This window comes from Adiantum capillus-veneris, chromosome 2 (assembly GCF_014529385.1).
Source record: "Adiantum capillus-veneris isolate H3 chromosome 2, ASM1452938v2, whole genome shotgun sequence".
Lineage (NCBI taxonomy): Eukaryota > Viridiplantae > Streptophyta > Polypodiopsida > Polypodiales > Pteridaceae > Adiantum > Adiantum capillus-veneris.
In genome coordinates this window covers 324,033-330,387 of record NC_140932.1, presented here as the reverse complement: position 1 = coordinate 330,387, position 6,355 = coordinate 324,033, and the positions used below count along the sequence as shown (strand labels likewise).

The 6,355-nt window shown below is 44.0% G+C and overlaps 1 pseudogene; it reads right to left on the bottom strand.

Moving 5' to 3' along the window:
* Positions 1–1,900: 1,900 nt before the first annotated feature.
* On the bottom strand, positions 1,901–3,067 carry LOC147462269 (uncharacterized; annotated as a pseudogene).
* Positions 3,068–6,355: the final 3,288 nt, after the last annotated feature.

Below are 6,355 nucleotides of genomic sequence, written 5' to 3'. Positions count from 1 at the left end.
AGCTTCTGTCGATTTGCCGATTCCTCGTCTGCAACCTTGCTGATTCCTATACAATTTGATAAAGTTAGCTATTCTTTCACAAAGACGGAATAATTTTTGCTAACTATTGTGGTTGGTCTATGTATATCACTTCATATCGAGCTATGGGAGTCAGCAATTGACTTTCAGCTTCGACTTTGACAAAAAATCAAAGGATTAATCTGCAACTTGGAAACTGCGTGAACATGTACCAATTTGGATCCGATTGAGCCCAAAATTGCTCGGTGGCCTCCTATTATGTTGGTCCAACACTCTATAAGTTCAAAAGTCAAAACTGATGTCACCATATAGCATATGTAAATAATTGTGATTATTTACTTTTGCCAATGTTTTGCAATTTTTGGCTTGGTTTGCCAAGTATACAACCTGTTATAGCCCCTGGACAAGTTTCAACAAGTTTGGACAAAATCTGTTCAAGTTTATCAACTGCGTCGTGTCTGCAGGCTCTGATCTCACTTTTGTGATCCAAATTTCACCAAAATTGATTTGTGGGGTCTATTTGATATGTTTGACCTTGTGGTACGCTCAAATATGCAAAATTTTTAATTTTTGAAGTCTTGGGTATTTCTTGGATTTTTACCCAGTGTTTTGCTAGTTTGGTGATCCAATCTTTTGTGCATTTACAAAAGTTGTTTGTATACATGCAATGGGTCAATGGTATGAAGCCTGGTCAATTTGGAGCAGAAAGTTAATAATCACGATTATTAACTTCAGGTTTAAACTAAACCATTTTTTGCACTTTTTTCAAAGAGAGTCCTTTTATGAGTTATTTTAAGTCTATGAATCAAGTCAAAACTTCATTTGGCCTAAATTGTCAAGAAAAAACAAATAATCTGAGTTTTGGCCAACTCTTGAAATTTTTACCTCTGAGTGTCCTTGAGTTTATCCACTGGTTCATACAACTTTTAAGTTTACTCTCCAGTCGGGTTGAGTGGTTTGGAGTCTTTGCGTGCTTTTTCTAGCTGTAGACTTGAATTTTTGCAACTTCAAATAACAGCTCACACTTGATTCTTTTAGAGAGAGCAATGTTTTGAAATCCACTTAGGTTCTCATGCAATGGGGTTATGAAAAGTGTCCACAAACAGTCGTTTTCTTATTTTTAATGGTTTTCTGAGCATTGATTTTAAGACTTGTCTCGTCTATCAATCATCCTTAACAATGTTGAAATTTGGTGAATATTGTCATTAGGTCTTGTCATGGTTTATATGCTGAGGCTACTCGTGCTAGACAAGCTGAAGTTTTTGGATACCTAAAGACCACTATCTAGATGATCTTGGATCAAATGCTGTGGCGGGCCATGGAAGTTCAGAGTTGGACAATCAACATGGACATTTTCTCTCTCCTATGCAATATCCCTTGTGGCTACCGACTTAATTGGACTTAATTGGAAAGGTCGGGAGGATCTACCACTTGAAGAAGTGGGGTTATGGTGGGATTGCTTTTTCTCGAAGGTGATCGACATGGGGATGACGCTGAACTGCAGGGAGTTTTTCAATATCGACAATTGGTTGTGAGTATGGGACAAGGGCTAGGCAGGTTTTTTTAATCGAGTTAAAAATAGCTTATAGCTATCAATAAAAAATAAAAAGGATGCACGTCGACTGCATGTACAAGAGGAGGGGCTGCATGTGGGTGAACGCCATGAGTGGCCAGGCTGTGGGCGGGCTGCTGTTCATGGGGAAAGTGGCGCCACCTGGTGGCCATGCAATTGATGGGTGAGGCCGGGAGAAGGTGGGGCCAAGCTAAGGACAGGGTGAACGAAGAGGAGAGGGAGCTGAGCGCTGGAGTTGTTGCAGGGTTGGCCTCCCAAGGGAGGGGTGGATTTGAGCAGTAAAGAGGAGCATCATTGCACGGGGAAGGGGCCGACCTGCAAGGGCCGCTTCACAGACAAGGGGGGCACCGTCTTGGCAATGCATAAGGGAGCAAGGAAGCTCGTCATTCAAGGGGACTCGGCTTGCAAAAGGAGGTTGGCCAGTGCTCTGTAAGATCCAGGGGAGAAAACGGTGAGGGAGACTTCTCAATTAATTGGACTTAATTGGAAAGGTCGGGTGGGGATGATGGAGAACTGCAGGGAGTTTTTCAATATTTATAATTGGTTGCGAGTATGGGACAAGGGGCCAGGCAGGTTTTTTTAATCGAGATGAAAATAGCTTATAGCTATCAATAAAAATAAAAAGGACGCACGTCGAGACTGCATGCACAAGAGGAGGGGTTGCACGTGGGTGAACGTCATGGGTGCCAGCTGTGGGCGGGCTGCAGTTTATGGGGAAAGGGGCGCCACCTGGTGGCCATGCAGTTGATGGGTGAGGCCGGGAGAAGGTGGGGCCAAGCTGAGGACAGGGTGAACCAAGAGGAGAGGGAGTTGAGCATTGTAGTTGTTGCAGGGTTCTCCTCCCTTGGGAGGGGTGGCTTTGAGCAGTAAAGAGGAGCATCATTGCACGGGGAAGGGGCCGACCTGCAAGGGCCGCTTCAGAGACAAGGGGGGCGCCATCTTGGCAACGCATAAGGGAGCAAGGAGGCTCGCCATTCAAGGGGGCTCGAATTTGCAAAAGGAGGCTGGCGAGTGCTCTGTAAGATCCAGGAGAGGAAACAGTGAGGGAGACCTCTCGAACGCCACTTACCAGAAAACAAGGGGGGACGCCCAAATGGGTGCAGCTTGGGGAGTTTTCCGTGGTCGAGAGCAAGAGATGAAGGCCTAGAGCTGAGGGCTCGAGAGCATCTACGGAGCAAAACCGTGGGCAGGTTTTGAAGGTCAGGAGAACGCAGGTGAGCAAAGCCGAGGAGCTGCATGGAGCGTTGCACCACCTGAGGGGCTGGATAACGCAAGAAGGAGGGGCCCTTTGAGGGGTCTGAGGAGAGCCACGTGCATTTGACCAATTGCTGCATAAAGAGGAGGGACAAAAAGCAGAGGCGGAGGGTCTTCTTGGGTATGTAGCGCCTCCATGATCAGTATCCAAAGCAACAATGGCTGGTCTCTATACAGACATATCGTAGGAGAGTGAGCCTCCCTTGGTAGCATTATAGTTAAAAGCTTGTAAGTAGGCTTGCATACCGGGAGTGAGCACTGCATTTGTTGTGGCCCTTGTGGAAAGGTGGCGTCAGGGGCTAATTGCCGGGTGTTCAAGCAAGGGAATACATGGTAGCCGCAACCATGGTAGCCGCAACCTGCAGGAGATGGAGGGCAAGGCGACCCAAAGGCTATGGTGACCGTGAAGCGAAGGGGAATAATTTTCTTGAGACCCATCATTATATCTCCCTTTTTTGAAAGTTATTGCAGTGATATTTGCCTACCTTTATCCCCAAATGGTGTCAATCTTCTCCCTCACTCTCATGTTTAATTGTTGATTAATTGTTTGCCAAAGTATATGTGAGCTAGAGCTGGTGGTGTATGCAAAAGAGATTGGAATTGGCTATAAACTATTGCCTGTTCTAGGTTTTGAAAGTTCAAGGAAATATTGGTGTTTTCCAGAGATGTTGCAAGTGATGGTGTGTGATTCAATATTGAATAGCATGAATCTAGGTAAGGGTGATGCTTAGTGCTAGGATTGTATGCAGCTACGGTTGGTTGGGAACGGGCAAGGACAATAGTCGTTGCTATATTGTGAGTCTAGGTGTGTGTTTATTAGGGGATAGGGGTGTTGTGGAATCATACTGGGTTATATAGAGGCAGTCAAATTATGTGCTGGGTGTTTTCCCATTTTCCCTTTTCCAATGCGTCCCACATTTGGCGCCATTGCGAGGGATCGAAGAGAGCTAAACTAGGAAAAAACACAAGCGTTTCGTGAAGTTATCCTTTAACTTCTTGCAGGATTTCCTAGAGTAAAAACTTTCTTTTAGAAACCGCATAGCCTAAGATTGTCGTCTTTTGCTGTGTAGAGGTAGCTTGGAGGTAATTGTACTTGTTTCTGAGTGTCTTTAAGATCGTAGGACTGTAGGATTAGATCCGTAAATATTACCGCGTGCTTTTTTGCAATAGTACCCGCACATATTACCACGTCAAGCTTATCGCGAGCATTATCGCGAAGGGATTTATTATAAAAAAATAGATGACCGTTTGGATTGTTCTTTGTAGGACCTCCAAAAGGTCATCTATTTTTTTATTTATTTTAGTTATTTTACAAAATTATTATTAATTACAACAAAATATCACAATTGGACAATACATTGAGCCAAAAAAAGATTGATAATTTCATTTACATAAGTGGAATTACAATTGGGGGAGGTATTGAGCCAAAAAATGATAGGTATTGCATTTACATAAAGGGCAAAAAAAGCCCGCGTCTACAAAATAGAGTATGGTCATGTGGGATAGGGCAAACGGGGCCCGCGTATACAAAATAGAGGATGCTCATGGGGGAGTTGGCGGCATTTCACGTGGAACTCCTTGACTCCGCAAAACCATAAAAAAGAAACAATTAACACTTTGTTATTTAATATTTGATATAAAATCAACAATTTGATTATTTAGATAAGATTAAACTTACATCTTGCAGACTTCTGTACGCATTTTCGAACTCCTCTCGAGAGATCATTTGATTGTCAAACAACCAACACCAAGTTTGATACTCGGTATGGTTCTCTCTATATCTCTGCGCTTCTCTGGTCAGGCGACTCATGGTAATGTTATACTGACAAAAAATAGCAACCAATTAATTAAATGAAAAACATTAGATTTTTTACAATAAAACTAATATTTTTACTTACATATTTGTCTTTCCAAGCCGTTTTTCCTCCCAAACCATAATGCGTAGGAGTCTGATGGGATCTGGCCTCAACTTGATGCGTATACATCCTCGCACCGGTTGCCCTTTCGTCCTCTTTCTCGCCCATAGCGGTCTCCCACTCCACATCATGGACATTTTCTGGCCGATAGCTATGCTCTGGAGACTCCATTGTCTTCTTTGCCGCTCTCCTCACACTAGATTTTTTGTTCTTCAGAAATGTTTTGACATGCTCTTGCAACCATTGCCTCGAGAATTGTTGCCCCTCAGGGTTGGGGAAACGCATGTGCATGGTTGTCTCTATATATGTGAGGTTGTAGGGATCTTGCTGATCAAATTTGAGAAAACAATTGATATATGTGGAGTGGATTAATTGGTTGACGTGTGTGCGGAATCTTCTGCCCTGTGCTGTCCCGAGATCCACCATACCTCCTCTATGAACCTGGTAGTATAACCCGCGAGCATCTGGTAAAGGCATATCATGGTCCTCATCTTCTGCTGGAGCAGGGAGCGGTGACTGTGGAGGAGAATCTATAGTACTTCCCCCCCCCCCCCCCCCTCCAAAACAACAACTAGCTCCGCTCCCTCGTCGAGATCGACCGGCGCTAGCGCGCGAGCTTCCCTGACGCTGACTTCCAGAAGAGTGCCAACGTGAATCTGGGACAGAAGGTGGGATAGGTGATGGATAGGTGGACGCCCGTGGCGTTGGACCCTATGGCGTCGCACGCAACGGCGTCGGACCCTGTGAAGGAAAAGTTGAACCAGGAGCTGTAGCTGGAAAACTCTGCAGGTATGGAGTGCCACCAGTTAGAGTAGAGAGCTCTGATAATCCAAAAGATGCTAGCTGCGCCGGTGAATAGCGCTGTGTAAGGGTCTGCTGTGAACCTAACCACTCAGCCCGAAAACGCAATGCCCTCTCCACATCTAGATCGGTCACAGGTACGGTAGTGGTCCCACCTAGAGCGTCCCGAAACCAGCTGAACCCTGATGATGACTGCTGAGGCGACGGCTGTGAATGATAGGCAGAGAGAGCGTCGGGATATGACATCCCGTCTGCCATGAAATCCTCAATGCTGCGAAAGCGTGGTGTGGAAGAAGAAGACATGGTAATCATTTATTACGACAAAGATTAAACTATGGTATAAAATTTGAATATATGATTAAAAATTTACACATTGATTTTTTTCAAACATTGGATTCTCTATAGTATCCAATGTTGAAAGAATCCAATGTGTGTCTACAACCTATAAAAGAGTCTTGCAAAACCTCGAGTGCTAATAAGATATTAGTGTTTGTATTGACTAATAAGAGATTATTGTGTTTATGATTAGTGTGATCGATTGCGTGATCACTTGGACGGTCATTGGGGTCTAATACGTCACCTACGACTTAATCATGGAGGTATGTTTCTGTTTTTGTGTTGATTGTTGTTTAATTTAACATAATTAGTGTGTGTTTTAGTGTTGTCTTGTTTAATTGGCTTGTGCACACACTAATTAGTGTGTGTTAACATACACTAATTAGTGTGTGCATTGGCTTGTGTAATTGGCTTGTGCACACACTAATTAGTGTGTATTAACACACACTAATTAGTG